Source organism: Herpailurus yagouaroundi, unplaced genomic scaffold (assembly GCF_014898765.1).
Source record: "Herpailurus yagouaroundi ecotype Mexico unplaced genomic scaffold, PumYag 203, whole genome shotgun sequence".
Classification (NCBI taxonomy): domain Eukaryota; kingdom Metazoa; phylum Chordata; class Mammalia; order Carnivora; family Felidae; genus Herpailurus; species Herpailurus yagouaroundi.
In genome coordinates this window covers 14,523,327-14,538,844 of record NW_024412434.1, presented here as the reverse complement: position 1 = coordinate 14,538,844, position 15,518 = coordinate 14,523,327, and the positions used below count along the sequence as shown (strand labels likewise).

Below are 15,518 nucleotides of genomic sequence, written 5' to 3'. Positions count from 1 at the left end.
TAGCGTATAGATACACGCCATTTTGTTTATTAATTCATCAGTTGGTGGACATTTCCACTTTTTAACGGATGCACTTTTTTGATGGGCTGTTGCCACTTTTTGGCTGTTGTGAATAACGTTGCTATGAACATTCATGTGCGAGTTTTTTTGTGCAGTCTTATGTTTTCAATTCTCTTGGGTGTATGCCAATCAGCAGAATTGCTGGGTCATACGGTAAGTCTATGTTTAACTTCTTAAGGAACTGCCAAACTGTTTTCCAAAGAAGCTGCACACTTTTCATTCCCACCAGAATGTATGAGTGTTCTGATTTCTCCACTTCGTCACCAACACTTGTTATTGTCCACATTTCTGACTTTGTACACTCCAGTGGGTGTAGAGTGGCATTTCGCTGTGGTTTCGATTGTGTATTTCCTTAAAGACAAAGCCTCTTTTCATATGCTTATTGAGCCATTATATATCTGCCTTGGAGAAATGTCTATTCAAGTCTTTTCATTTTTAATTGGCTAACCTTTTTATTATTGAATTATAACAGTTCTTTATGTCCAATTTTTTCAGATATATGATTTACAAATATTTCCTCACATTCTTGGAGTTTTCTTCTCGCTTTCTTGAGAATGCCCTTTAAAACACAAATTGGGGGGATGCCTGAGTGGCTCAGTCAGTTAGGCATCTGACTCTTGATTTCAGCTCAGGTCATGATCTCACGATTCATGAGTTTGAGCCCCGCGTCAGGCTCTGCGTTGCCAATACAGAACCTGCTTGGGATTCCCTCTCTCTTCCTCTGTCTCTGCCCCTCCCCTGTTTGTGCTCTCTCTTGCTCCCCCAAAATAAATAAACTTAAATAAAAAATAAAAGCACAAATTTTGACAGAGTCCAATTTATTGTGTTGTGGCTATTGCTTAGGGCTTTTGGTCTCATCAGTTATGCTACCATCTAATCCAAGGTCACAAAGATTTATGCCTGTTTTCTTATAACAGTCTTATAACTTCAGCTCTTACATTTAAGTCTTTGATCCATTTCGAGTTAATATTTTTATATGATAGCAGCCCTTTCAACAACAGGCAAATTACGGAAAGAGCCTAAATGCCCATCAACCGATGAATGGATAAAGAAGATGTGGCTTATACATACAAGGGAATACTACTTGGCAGTGAGAAAAAATGAAATCTGGCCTTTGGAGCAACGTGGATGGAACTGGAAGGTATTATGCTAAGTGAAATAAGTCAGTCAGAGAAGGACAGATGTCATATGTTTTCACTCATATGTGGATCTTGAGAAACTGAACAGAAGACCACAGGGGAGAAGGGAAGGGAAAAAAAAAAATAGTTACAGAGAGGGAGGGAGGCAGGCAAACCATAAGAGACTCTTAAATACAGAGAACAAAGTGAGGGGGGATGAGGGCGTGGGGAAAATGGGTGATGCGCAAGGAGGAGGGCACTTGGGACGAGCACTGGGTGCTGTATGGAAGCCAATGTGACAATAAATTATATTCATAAGAAAAATGTTTTAATAAATTTCAAGAAAAATAAAAAATATTTTTATATGAAATGAGGTAGGAGTCCTCCATTCTCTCGCCAGCTGTTTTTTCCCGTGACACCTTCAGTCTGTTTGTACGGCTCTGGTCCTCACATCATCCGCCCCAGGACAAGTCACAGCCTCACGGTAAGAGAAGCAGGTACTCTTTTTAACAAAAGGAAATTAGCGGGAGGCGGTACGCAGGGCAGTGGCGAGGGACACAAGTTCCCGAGCCAGATTCTGTCTCGATACTACCGATGTCAGCTGTGTGACTTCGAGTCGAGTTACTCTCTTCTCTGCACTCAGATCCTCCACATCTTAAAACGAGGAGAGGGAAAAAAATAGAGCGTCTTCAGAGAGTCGTAAGCATTACGAGTGAATACAGGCAAAATACTCAGAGCAGTGCAGGGCCCATCGTGAGCATCAGGTACACGTAGCCGTGACTTTCAGTAAAGACCCAATGATATTCATCCTACAGCTACAGCTTCCAAAGAAATGTAGGTCTCAAGATAAGAGCGGAGTAGAGCCCGATTGGGTGCTGTGGCTTCCAAGAAATATCTGATTGTCGCAGGTGGTGTCCTTGAATCTCAGAGCCTCCAGCTAACGTTGCTGATCGCCTTTGTCCTGTGTGCAAGTTTTGTTTTGTTTTCTCCAGATTTGCAAACTTACCTGAGGCAAATTCGAAGCACGTGCCAAATTTTCCACGCCAAAGGAGAAAAAAATTTTTAAAAAGCTTGAACTTACTGAAGTAACGGTCTACTCTGTTAGACTCTAAGCTACCTGATAAGGGCAAAGTATTCTTTCTCCATAGTGTTTTTGTTTCCGGGTCATTTCAGCAACAGTGTTAGAAATACTCTGTAACCCTGCAGTCAGAGGGCAGGGGTTAATTCCCTCCATCTCGATTTTTCCAGGAATTTCCCACCCATCTCATAAATAGTAGGAGACACCATTCAATCCACGTAAACCCATATCATAAACAGCTGTAAGTATCTCTTCTAAGGGCTTTTTCACTGTCAATCCCTAATTATCCCAGGTTTGGACAAGTTTCCATTCTACGGTGATTTCCCATCCATTGGAAGGCTTCTGGAACATTTCCCTTCCCATCTTCCCAACTAGCCCACCAACTGTTGTGTGTTCGGCAATTGAAAATTTAATATTAGTACGTTAATATTAGTATATGTAATATTTTATTTTTTTTTTCAACGTTTTTATTTATTTTTGGGACAGAGAGAGACAGAGCATGAACGGGGGAGGGGCAGAGAGAGAGGGAGACACAGAATCGGAAACAGGCTCCAGGCTCTGAGCCATCAGCCCAGAGCCTGACGCGGGGCTCGAACTCACGAACCGCGAGATCGTGACCTGGCTGAAGTCGGACGCTTAACCGACTGTGCCACCCAGGCGCCCCCAGTATATGTAATATTTTAATATCGGCACACGCAAAATACAATTAAACTTTTACCATTAGCATTTGCAACATATAATAAAATAGGAAACATTCTGGAATCATATCATGTACTGGGTGATTGCTGAGCTCTGACGCTATTATGGCAAACATCAGGATTTGTTTTTCCAGAAGAACACTGCCCCCTCCTCTGATTCTACAGCTTAAAACGGTTTTCAGAATTCCTTTCAAGAAGTCCTCTCAGACTGCCATCTATGTACGCACATGTCAATATCTTATACCTTTTTTAAAAACCAAAAATTATTTCCTTCAGCTTGACCATGAGCTCAGTCCACCCTCGACTGAGGGCAAGCCTTCTGCAGGTTCCAGTGAACTCCCTCATTTCCTCCACGGACACCCCTTGTGAGTCATTTTAGTTCAAACAGAGCTGTGTCTGTAGGCCCTGTTTTATCCCAGAGCCCAAGCTGAGAGCAAAGCAGCCTGAACTCCACCCTCGGGACATTCCTCACTCAAGAAAACACATTTCCCTCTTCCAAACCGAACGCAGAAAGCTAATAAAAGAGCGGAGCCACTGGGTGAGGTGAGGCCACAGGGCCTCTGCCAACAGGACCGCCCATCCTCCCCAACCTCCCTAAACCCCTTTCTCTGGTGTTTTCCCATCCTTACTGCCCAAGGGGCTGTTTTAAGACCTAACTAACTTCTCCGGCCTCAGTACACCGCACCTGAGTTACAGCCCCGGTGGAGAATGAGAGAGAGAATAAAAGAGCTGGCGATGATTCTGGGTACAATAATATTTGACACAAGGAGGCATCGAGAGGCTACCTCTCAGGCCAGGGGAGGCTACCTGCACTCAGCCTCCCTCAGCCGCAGGGAATGGGCCTGAAGAGCCAAAGAAACTATACCACAAAGGGCTTCTGCACTAAGGAGCAGGAATGTCTCCAACTGACATCCGGATCATACCTGTTGGGTTATTCACCTGGCCTGGGACACACGGCCCATGCTTCTGCATGCTGAGCAGAGTCACCGATGGGTCTACACAATGAGGGCTTCTTGTGCAAGTAGGGTGGCCAAACACTCCTGCTTGCCTGAGACGTCCCGGTGTCAGCACTGACAGTCCTGTGTCCTCAGTGGCCACCCTACCACCATCAGCTCCCTGCAACGTACTTCTTTCTTTCCCCACGGACGTGACCTCCTGCTTGCAAAACTGGGGATAATTGTAAGACTCATCTCAGAAGATGGTTAGAACTCAGTGAAACAATTTTCCAAAGTAGCTGGCATCTGGGATTTAAGTAATAATTATTAGCACTATTAGCACTATAAGAGTATGTAGATAGTAAATATTCGTCCAAACAACTTTGCTGTATTCAACTACACTACCCTTGCATGCTTAGTCTTCATGCTTAACTGTTCACATAGGCTTGGTGTTCATTTATAACTCTGAAAAAACGAGGGCGGGGCACCTGGGTGGCTCAGTCAGTTAAACGTCCAACTTCGGGTCAGGTCATGATCTCATGGTTCGTGAGTTTGAGCCCCGCGTCGGGCTCTCTGCTGTCATCGCAGAGCCTGCTTTGGATCCTCTGTCCCCCTCTCTCTATGTCCCCCACCTGCTCACACATTTGCTCACTCGCTCTCTCTCTCAAAAACTAAATAAATATTTAAAAAAAAAAAAAAAAAACCTAGGGGAAAAACAAGTCCAGTTTACCAAATGATCCCGTTCAGTGGCTATGTGCCCCATGACTGCTGCTGCTGCTGCTGCTAATTTCCTCCTGGCTTTTCAGCCTTTAAAATAAATCCATTCAAAGTCATGGTCACAGAGGTTCCTGCCTCGTTGGCCACTTCCTAGAGGTGGCACCACCTAGGCAAAAGCATAACTGAGCACGTGGAGAAGAGCTGAGCATGGTGGGAACATTATGATGGCTAGTAGGATTTCTAATGGACGGTAATCAGCTCGTCTTTGCCAGGCCTCCCTTCTACAGGGTAACGATGATTATATCATGAAGGCAAAGTTGGAAGGAACATCAAACTGTCTTCAAACAGTAGATGCCGAGACACTCTTGCATCGTTGAGACAATGGATGGCATTGTCCCAACTCACACCCATAATCTGTGTCTATTTTCTGCTTGGAATTTCCAAGACCAACAAGAGATGGGACACATACAAGAAATGACCCTGTAAGGTAGGGAGACTTGATGGCCTTTGGGTTCCTACCAAGCTAAACATGTGGTGGCCCAGAAGGTAAAATTGAAGGGCTCCTCCGGGAGACAGAGAGAAGATCTCTTTAAAATAAATAGGCCATCAACTATGGCTCTACCATGATTACAAGGTTTTAAAAAAAAGAAAAAATAGCGAATATAAGCAATGCACAGATTATAGATAAACCAAAAGAAAGCTCAGGGTTCAACAAGATGTCAAAGGGGGAGATGAGCCAGACCAGAGACAACAGATGATGACAAAAACAGACGGATGGTAAGTTGGAGAACCAGAAAAGTAATAATTGCACAGGATGTCTGCCAAGAAAAAAATGGCTACCACTACCCCAAACGCTGTACGTAAGCAAAATGAAATTAGATTACCAAAAGTAAATAGCACATCATAATAAGCGGTGGCCTCTATCCGTGACTTTGTGATATTCTTATACAGGATCTATTCCTATTTGAGTCTCTATATGCAACTGCAATTAAGCCTTCAAGTCTGTTCAAAAGCAAGCCAATCACAAAAGTCAAAGGAGGTCACACTTTGTCCGTCTCTAGTTACAATACACGCACAGAGCGCTCAGATCTTAAGAGCAGTGGCTGGCCTAGGAATTTTCACCATCAAGTTACACAGCACTAGTGGAACTCTTTCTGGGACTCTAAGCCAAACTCTCAAGGCTATAATTCCAACTAACATGGAGAAATTAGAGAGAGACATTTTCATTAACGTGAAGCTTTAGACTTGTGGCCAAAGATTTGAAACGAGATGCAAAATCCAATGAGATGGAATAAAATGACTACATAATGTTGCCAAGGGCTGAAGAAATGCAGAATGTAATCGAGCAAGGGAGGAAACTAGCTGCAGCCTGGATGAGGGCACAGATGTACGTCTACCTAAATCAGGCCAAAGGACATGAGGGTATCGACCCAGGAGATCAAGGCTGAAAATCCCATCACATCTGAAGGGTGTGGACTGCTCTCTGTTGTCATAGCAACTATAAAGGGCTTAGTCTCCTGTTGTCATAGTGATCATAAAATGGACTTACTGGCAATTCAAAAAGAACCTGGAGATATGCCTCCTCGACCCCAAGTCCCTGCCAGATAAACAACTGGAGGGTGGCCCGGGCACCTCAACAGTTTGCGTGGCGACCTCAACCTATCTCACATACCTCTTTTTACCCACAGTCAGCATGTGTCTTGATAAGATTTGGGATTAAATATGGACACACTAAAGTTAAAGTTAGTGAAAGCCACAGTATTAATAGTCTTGTGTTGAGTTCAGAATAATCTTTGTACGTTAGGTATTAAACTGCACGGAATGCTTAAGAATCCAACATCTTTGAGAATGTGCCAGATTGTACTTGATTTTAGGCTTGTCGTTGACGACAAGGTGAAAATATGGGTGTTCTCAAACAGTATTAGAATGCTTCGGAAGATGAGAAATTCTCTGTATTTATGAGTTTAATTTTTAAACTTATAAGAATTACTTAAGTGGTTTTTTTGCTAATACCTTTAGGTTTGGGTCAGTAGGCATTTGAAGTGATTAAAAAGATCAGATATATTAATTCACAAGTGCAAATTTAAATGTTGAAGGAAATGTGATTCTCTCATAAACTAAATGAAAAAAATGGGAATTCAGTCTTTGCAACATGAATTTACTGGCCATTATTTAAAGCATACACCCAAAATCTGTTTGTTCTTACTTTATATACGACTTACGAGATCCATATACAGAATGACAAGTATTTTAAGTAAAATAAAAGCATAAAATAAAAATAAATCTAGTTTGAGGCACCTGGGTGGCTCACTCCTCTGTCAGCTAAGCATCCAATTCTCGACTTCGGCTCAGGTCATGATCTCGCAGTTTGTGAGTGCGAACCCCACACTGGGCTCTGCGCCGACAATGCAGAGCCTGCTTGGGATTCTCTCTCCCTCCCTTCTCTCTCTGCCCCTCCCATGCTCACTCGCTCTCTCAAAATTAAGTAAAATAAACTTTAAAATAACTAAATAAATGTAGTTTTTTTACTTTAATAAATTAATATTAAGACTAACATTCATTTAAAATTAATATTAATTTTAGTTCTGCCAAAAATGCATAACCTGAATCTAATCATGAGAAGACATCAAATATAAAATAACAGGCATTGTACAAAAAAAAAAAAGGAAAGAAGAAAAGTCCTCAAATATGTCACCATCACAAAAAAAGGAAAAAAGGGAAGATGGACTCTTCCAAATTAAAGACCAAAGGGCCTGACAGTTCTATAAAGTGCATGATCTGAGATTTTCTTTCACTAAAAATGACATTATTATTTAAACTGGGAAAATCTGAATGAGATCAGTGGATTAGATAGTACTATGGTATTAACGTTAGTTTCCCAATTTTGAAAACGGGATGGTATTTATGTAAGAGAATTCCTTTGTTTTTAGGAAACACAGAGTTAAGTATTTAGGGACAAAGAGACACTGTGTCTACACTCATCTCAGTAATTCAGGGAGGAAAAAAGACAAAAGAGGAAAAGGCTAATACAAACGTATTACAATGTCATTGGAGAACCCTGGTGAAAGGTATACAGGAATTCTTGGCAAAACTCGTGCAACTTTGCTAGATGCCTAGTATTATGTCAAAATCAACATTAAAGAAGAACTGATATTAAAGTAGCAGTTTAAAAAAATGCCACCCTTGAACACCAAAAATCACCCACTGACAAAGCAGCACAAAAAGACGATGAAAAGCTGGAAAAATGAATCTGAGAGACAAGAGTAGAACTGAGTAAAAACAGACAAGAGGAAAACGTCACATTCTTAAGAAAAGTCTGAAAATTAGAGGAAAAAAAAAGGACTTAAACTATGTTAAGCTTTCCTCCACTTTGAACCCAAAGTCAATTGCGTCCGGTCAGACGACAGCACTGACACCAAGAAGGTAGAATGCCCACTGCAAACGCCTGCCCCAAGGTTCCCCCCCCCACCCCCTGCCAAAGGAGCCCACATTCTGGATACTCCGCCCCGGCCCGCCCCACCCACTTCAGCATAACTCATCTTCTGGAAAATCTCTCTCTTGATCTAAAACCAAATGCTCCTAGGTAGAAGGCAGTTCCCACCCCTGGGACCCACATCTCAACCCCAGCCAGCCCAGGACTAAGGACTTGTGAATCACGCTTTGTGCCAGGACAAAAGACCTCATTCAGTAGCAACAGCAATTCTCTTAGCATTCTCCTTGGTAAAATAATCCATCGTTCCTAAGCATTCCCTGTGGGTGGCGGTGCCAATATGCAGATAACCTGACTTCAAATGTGCCTGGACCTTCTCTACAGAGATGACGACCAAACAGACCCACCAAGTCTGGCTTCACTCTGGGTTGCACCAGCCCCTTCTATTGGCTGGACCGCTCCACGTGCTATAACCCTGCAGATTCCAGCTTGCCTTACTGGGATCGTGAGGGCGCTCTGCACAACAGGCCGCCTTACCTCTCACTCCAGGGGAAAACTACCGGCCAAGGGGCGTAACAGAGCGCTCACCATAGAGGAAGAGAGAACAGGAATCAATAGCAGCCTGTGAAACAGAAACTAAAACAGACAAAGATGTTTTCTAACAGGATCAATGATCAAAAGTCAAAATTGACCATGTAAGGAAGTCGTGGTAGCCTCTTCTCTAAATTCTTTGAAGTCATGGGGGAATTTTTTTACTCTGAATATTTCAAATATTCTCATGTCTGAAACCAGGAGACACCCTATATAACCTTGAAGTGGTTATACACTGGTGACTGTGAGACTAGGAATGTGTGTGTGTGTGTGTGTGTGTGTGTGTGTGTGGCTGAAGCACAGAAATACATAACAATTACCTTACCCTTTCATTAATTCAGTAAGTGTTGGTTAAGCACATGTTATATGCACAATGGAAGCTGAGGGGCTTTCAAAACCATGCAGACATGGAGGTTAAAACTCAAACATGTGAAGTGCCTCATTGAATACTTAGTACAACAATTCAATGAAATAAGTACAACCACCCTCATTTTCAAGGTAAGAAATCTGGAGGAAAAAACTAGACAAACATCAGAAGGATGTTAAATGGCACAACCAGAAATCCTAATAAAATTGAAGAGTCCCCAGTGTTAATCCTTAATCTGGAAGACTGGGTAATCTTTTAATCAAACCACCCCGCTTCCCAAAATCTTGGCTTCTCTACCTGCTCAACAGGTAAATTAAACCAAATGGCCCCTAAAGTTTCTTCCAGCCTTAAAAAAAAAAAAAAAAAAAAAAAAAAAAATCTAGAATTTCCATCTTAGGACCTAGCCCCATTGTACATACATAACAAGCAAGATCAAGACAAGAAGGGAGGAAAAGTCTAAAATTAGGCCATTTCAGAAAAACTATATCATAGTTTACTCTTACACAGAGAAGGAAACGGTAATTATTCAATCAGAACAAAAGTTACGATTATTCAAATGAGGTATTGTAGAAAACTCAAATAAAAGGATCTCTGTACTGTTTCTCTTGTGATTATTAAGAATAATAACATTCTCTAGTCTCCGCAACGCAAAGGCAGCAGAAGCAGTATTGCCCTTGCAAGGAGGGAAAGCGGCACCCCGCAGAGGCTCCTTGGCCTTTCCATCGATCGCCCCCTAAGGAGCAAAGACACGGTCAGCAGCTCTCAATCCCCCAGCCCCCTTCCAGTTTTCCCAGGATTAGGGAACACCTGCGGACTAAGATGAAAAGGCCACAGACATTTGGAGAAGTTCTCGTTCAGTCTTGCCTCCCTTCTGTTACCGAATGCCCTCTCTCTTGCTGCTTCCAGACTTCCACCTGCCCCACTAAGATAACCCACCTTCCTGGGCCTGCTGAGCCTCCCAAATAATGCTTTGTGCTCAAAGAAAAGCAGACTGGACCAAGAGGAGCCTAGTGCCTAATCAAGTCCCATCAATAATTGGCCGCGTGACCTGTATGTAACTAGCTATTTTCAGCTTCGGATGCCTCTTACCTACTCTGAAAGATAGCAGTTAACTGTGGACCTGTCATTTCAATGGAAAAGTAAGTAAAATCAAATATGTTTTAAATATATAAAACACCTTTCAAATTACGAAGAAGATCTATCTCCCAGTAGATAAAGAAGTAGCTGAAAAAGCTAATCACAGAAGAAGTAAAGATGGCCAACAAAGACGAAAAGCCGCTCCTTAATAAAGCAAGGATGTGAAAATAACACAACCTTCAGATATTATTTCTCATCCAACAGATTGGCAAAATGTAAAAGATTGTATTAGCAAGGGTATAGGAAGATGGGTATTACATATATTTCAGTGGGAAGGTTGTCATTATTTTTGGGGGGAATTTCGTGGTATCCAACAAAGAATTAAATATGCCTGCTTTTAATCTGGCAAGATCTCTTACAATCCCCTCCCAAAGGCATGTTCTCACATACGCCAAAAATATATGTATAAAGATGTTCGGGCAACACTGTTCACTTAATTGGAGGGTGGTTAAATAAATTACTTGATATCCCTAAACTATGGTATATTCAAGGGACAATAAAAAGAATAAGTAGGGGCCCCTGGATGGCTCAGGTGGTTGAGTGTCCGACTCTTGATTTCAGCTCAGGTCATGTTCTCATGGTTCTTGAGTTCAAGCCCTGCATCGGGCTCTGTGTTGATGGTACAGAGCCTGCTTGGGATTCTCTCTCTCTCCTCCCGTCTCTCTCTGCCATGCATGCTCTCTCTCTCTCTCTCTTTTAAAATAAATAAACCTTTTTAAAAAATTAAGTAGATCTATTTCTTTTTTCTGACATGGAATACATTATAAAACGGGAAGTGCCTGGCACGTAGGAGTCACTTAGTAAATATCTTTTGAATGAATGAATGAATACACATACAGCTTTACCTAGCACTTTTACATACCCTATCTCATCTAATTCTCATCACAACCCTACCATACGAGCCAGGCAGATGTTACCGTCCCCGATGTAAGGAGGAAACTTGGGTGGTGATGACTTACCCAAGATCATAAACGTGAGGTATTTACTGGCCAGCGCTCTTTGGTGGCCGACACTCACCCTGCTCACAGTGACTGCCAGCCAGCAAGCAGACCCTCAGGGGGTCACGAAGTCTGTAGGCAGCTGGGGGGTCACTCAGCAATGGCTTGTTGACTGGGACAGACTGATTCCTCTTTTACCGCAAAGCCTTCCATTAGGTGAGGCTTGGCTCTCTAGACCTCTACTGGGGCCCACTGGGCATCTAACGACAGGTCTAAAAAGAGGTCATTCAACAACAGGTCGTCATGGAAACCCTACCCTCCACCCCTGGCCCCTGGAACAGAATGGAGCGGGAAGGGAGAGAGCAGCATTTGTGAAGTGCCTGCTATGAGCCAGGCGCGATGAATAGGAAAAAAATTCATCTGAGCCTTCCTTTACAAATCACCAAGAGAAAAGGACACTGTGCGCTGTTAAACAAAGTGCAGAACACGCCTGCTTTGCTGTGTAATCTAGGTCAGTCATAGCTGCGGAGGCAGCTGAGTTCACGTGGCGCTCGCCGTGCTCCTCCCTCTTCCCGGTGCGCACGGCAGGGGCCATGAGCCTGGTACCACGTGGCCACCGAGCCACAGCCTTGCGGGGGCCCTGCCTCCACCGGGCAGTCACCTGTTCACACCAGGAACACGCATGGCAGGCACATGGGGAAAAATTACCGGCTGATTTGCAAAACACAAACACTCTGTCCCAGATAAGCCAGGGGACAGCCAACGCATTCCGAAATGTCGGGCACGGCGCTGTCATTGAACCGGTCCTCTTTCACTTGTATTCGCCCTACACTCGCTTTATCAGAAAATGCTGAAAAACAGGGCTGTGTTTGGGCAGAGTTACCTTGGAACTTTCATCTTAATTACAGGCGCTCTTAGTAACCGTTGCTTAGTAACAAACACTTTTTGAAATAGATTTGTTGACTTATTACGAGAAAGTCTGAAAAGACCTTGGCGTGATGGAAAAATAGCAAGGGCCTGGTAAAGTGAAAAAATGTTTTAACTGACAAAGCGCTAGCAAACTTCAGGCATTCCCCAATTCCAAGGGCATTACTGAATGTCTGCAGTGGCTCCATAATATTTTACTCTACTTTATTACCAACCTATTATTTTCAGACCCACGTCAGGTGCAGCTGAGTACCAAAGTTCTGGGACACAGGCCTGGGACTTTTACACAAAGCAGGATCGCACACAGAACAGCAGTGGCTTCTGGACGTCCGCGGGTCCAAAACATCCTCCATGGCATAGTTTTGAGGCTGCTTTTATTCAAGGTTTCAGGAGGCGTCTGAGGCGTCTGGTGAGCTTTCAAGTCAGAAGAGAAAGCAAGGGATGCTTCTCCTCAATCTTTCCAAGAATATTTCTTTAGCACCTGCTAATAAAATCTGTGACAAGAGCGGAAATGGAAGTGCCTTTCAGCACTACGTCCAACACACATCTCCCCCCCAAAGCAAAACCCCAACCTCACGCTCTCTCCTCTTTGGGCGTCCGCCTCCTCGGCCCAGGGCAAGACCTCTCCGTCCACTGGCCATCTCCACCTCAGATGCTGGACACCTTCACCCACTCTGCTGTGCTCTCATGATCTCCCAAGAAGGGACCCTCACTGGCACAGTAAATCCATGCCCTTGGATCTTTCTGGTAGTTTCCTCTGCCCCGGCCTCTGCTCTCGTTTCTTTTCTTCCTATTTTGAAAAACTTCTCGAAAGAGGAGTCTCCCCTCACTGGTGTTCCTTTCTCACCTCCCACTCAATCCTCAAGCCACAGCAACCTGACCTTACCTCATGATTTCCTTTTCCAGTGGCCATTTCTGTTGTTTCCAGAAAGGCTTTGATGAAGAGTAGCAGAATTTTCAGAAATCTATCCTTCTGATACGTGTCTGTCTCTGTATTTGCAAAAATATTGCCAGACAGTAAATTATTGGTTCCACCACCACACTTCTCCCAGGGCCCTGGCTCACTTAGCTCCGGTGTGGACTATTACGTTAGCCTGCGAACCCACAAGTCTCCAGATCCACTTGAAGGCTTCCCACGCTGTCAAAATTTCCTTCCTAAACACTTCCTGATCTGACAATCTTTCGCCTCCGCTCAGAAACCTTCCTGGCATTCCATGCCCTCCAGTATCCTTCCTCCCCAGTTCTCTCTACTATTTAAGTCCACCCACTCCAGCCCATCTGCCTGGGGAGTCCTTCAAATTTGCCACCATCCAAGCCCACATCCCTGTGGTAGAAAGAAGGAGTCGCCACTGAAGGAGGTAAGACAGCATCCACTCAGCAGGGCCCCGCCCCAGACATTCTATCTGGTTTGCCCAGCACGTCCCATTGCTTCAAAAGTCTACTCCGCTCATTTACTTTGGCTGCCCAGCCCCAAAGGCATTTGGACTTGAGGCCATGGGCCGAAATCTTTGGACCAGCCTTCCTCTAGCCTCCCAAACTCTATTCATTTATGGACTCCTTCACTGAACAAACAGTTATCGGTGTGCCAGGCATTGTACGAAGGCAGCAATGACACGATAATAACAGAAGATAATAAGGAAACTCTGTCTTATCTCAGGGAGTTCGAAGAATAAAGAATTATTCAAGTAAATATAAAGTAAGTGCTAAGAGGAACTGTATAAGGCTTGTAGGAGTTTACAGTAGAAAGAACTAGCCAAGTCAGGAAGACATCCCTGTTGAGAGCTGAGGTCGGGCAAGTGAGGGAAAGTCATCAAGGAGGCAAAGTTACGTCCATGGGAGGTAGGGGTGAGGAAGGCGGTACTCCAGGAAGAGGAACAGCATGTACGAAGGTCCTGTTCCTTTCTTTCTCCAGTATGCTCACCATTAGGGAGCTTCCCTACTAGGCTATGTTTTCTTTTTTAGCATGTCATTATTGGCTTCTAAACTAAACAAAGACTCCCATTGCAAAATCAGAGCAATCATTGTTTTTGAAAGACTTAGGCTGTAATGTAAAAAAACACAGTGCTTAGGTTTTAAAACATGTATTTACAAAAACATTTTTCTGTATTTCAACACCCTCATTTATTCGCAGCTTGTACCTTTTTTAAGCTGAGGATTTATATCTGAGTATTGGAAGCATTCACTTCTCATCAACTTTCTGACAAATTCCACTCCGAACAGCTGTTACCATAAAATTTAATTTGCCACTTCCCAAAAAAGTCACTTCAACGTAAAATAACTTTGCCTTCCTGCTAATATTTCACAACTAATTAAAACTGAAAGGATGGGCTGAGTCCCCGCAGACTGGCTCCATCCACAAACCTGCACAATTACAGACTGTGAGGGGGGAGGGAACTCAAGTCTTGAGCGCTGGAGAATATACAACGTGTCTCCAAACATTTGCCCTTCCAAGAAGCGAAACTGGCGAGGATGTTGGGCAAATACGAAAGTGAGATGTGAAAACTTCAGAACAATTATCTGTGTAAATCGACTTCCGGATTTCCAAAGTTCAAAAGACAAGTCATTATGTGCTTCTAATTCACCTTCATGGTAACCATCGTTCGTACGCCTTCTGTACAAAAATCACAACCCAAGCCAAAATACCGGCAACCTACCTTGTGGCATTTATTATTAGCCCACAAAATGGAAACTTTCTTCAACTATTTTCCTAGGTGCCTTAATTGTACAAGAAAATTAATAGGAAGTGGAACCAAGCCAACCTCTTGCTGCAGAACAAGGTTCTGTTGTCAAACTCATTCACGCCAAGGCGGTGCTCGACATTCAAAAGAGGTGACGGGAAGGTTTCTTCAGCCAAGCCGAGGAAAATTAATGACCACCACTCAGAAATATACAGTCTGTTAGGGCAATGCCCTCACCCCTGATCATCACGGAAGGGCAGGAAGGGGAGGATGGAATGGGGGAGGGCACGGGAAAGAATGGGGTTGTCTGTCGGGAAATCCACAAGACTCCATCAGTCTATAGGATTTTTCCAAACCCCCTCCAAAGCAGTCGAGGCCCAACTTACTTCCAGGAAATAAAACAACGTGCGCAATGTGTCCACCCTGCTTAAGTCAAACGCAGTCACCGATGATGACGGAAAGCCCCTGTACTGCCCCTTTCCACAGACCCTCGTGTCCTAGCTACACCTGGGGGATAAAACTCCCTCGAGGACTCGGGCTTCGATTTGATAATATACTCCCGTTTTACACTAAGGATGCTATCAGCACACCCTCCATGTGACCGTCCCTTTGGCACACACGCACACACGCACACACACACACACATACAAAAAGCCTTTTTTTGGCTTAGAGTAGGTACATTACTTTCACAGCAGACAGAGTGATCCTGTTAAAAACCTATCACACATCATGTCACTCCTGTGGCTCAGTGCCCCCAGCAGCACCTGCTCAATCACCGCTACCCCAATCCCAGGGTCCCTATAATAGCCTAAAGGCCCTTCACGCCCCCCATCGGCACTCCCCC

General features: G+C 43.8%; 1 long non-coding RNA gene across 1 annotated transcript; it reads right to left on the bottom strand.

The window, feature by feature from the left end:
* Window positions 1-12,170: 12,170 nt before the first annotated feature.
* Window positions 12,171-15,205, bottom strand: LOC121014737 (uncharacterized). The gene is made up of 2 exons (XR_005783401.1): window positions 12,883-15,205; window positions 12,171-12,490 (listed from the first exon to the last, which is right to left on the bottom strand). It is a non-coding gene; the product is annotated as an uncharacterized LOC121014737 (long non-coding RNA).
* Window positions 15,206-15,518: the final 313 nt, after the last annotated feature.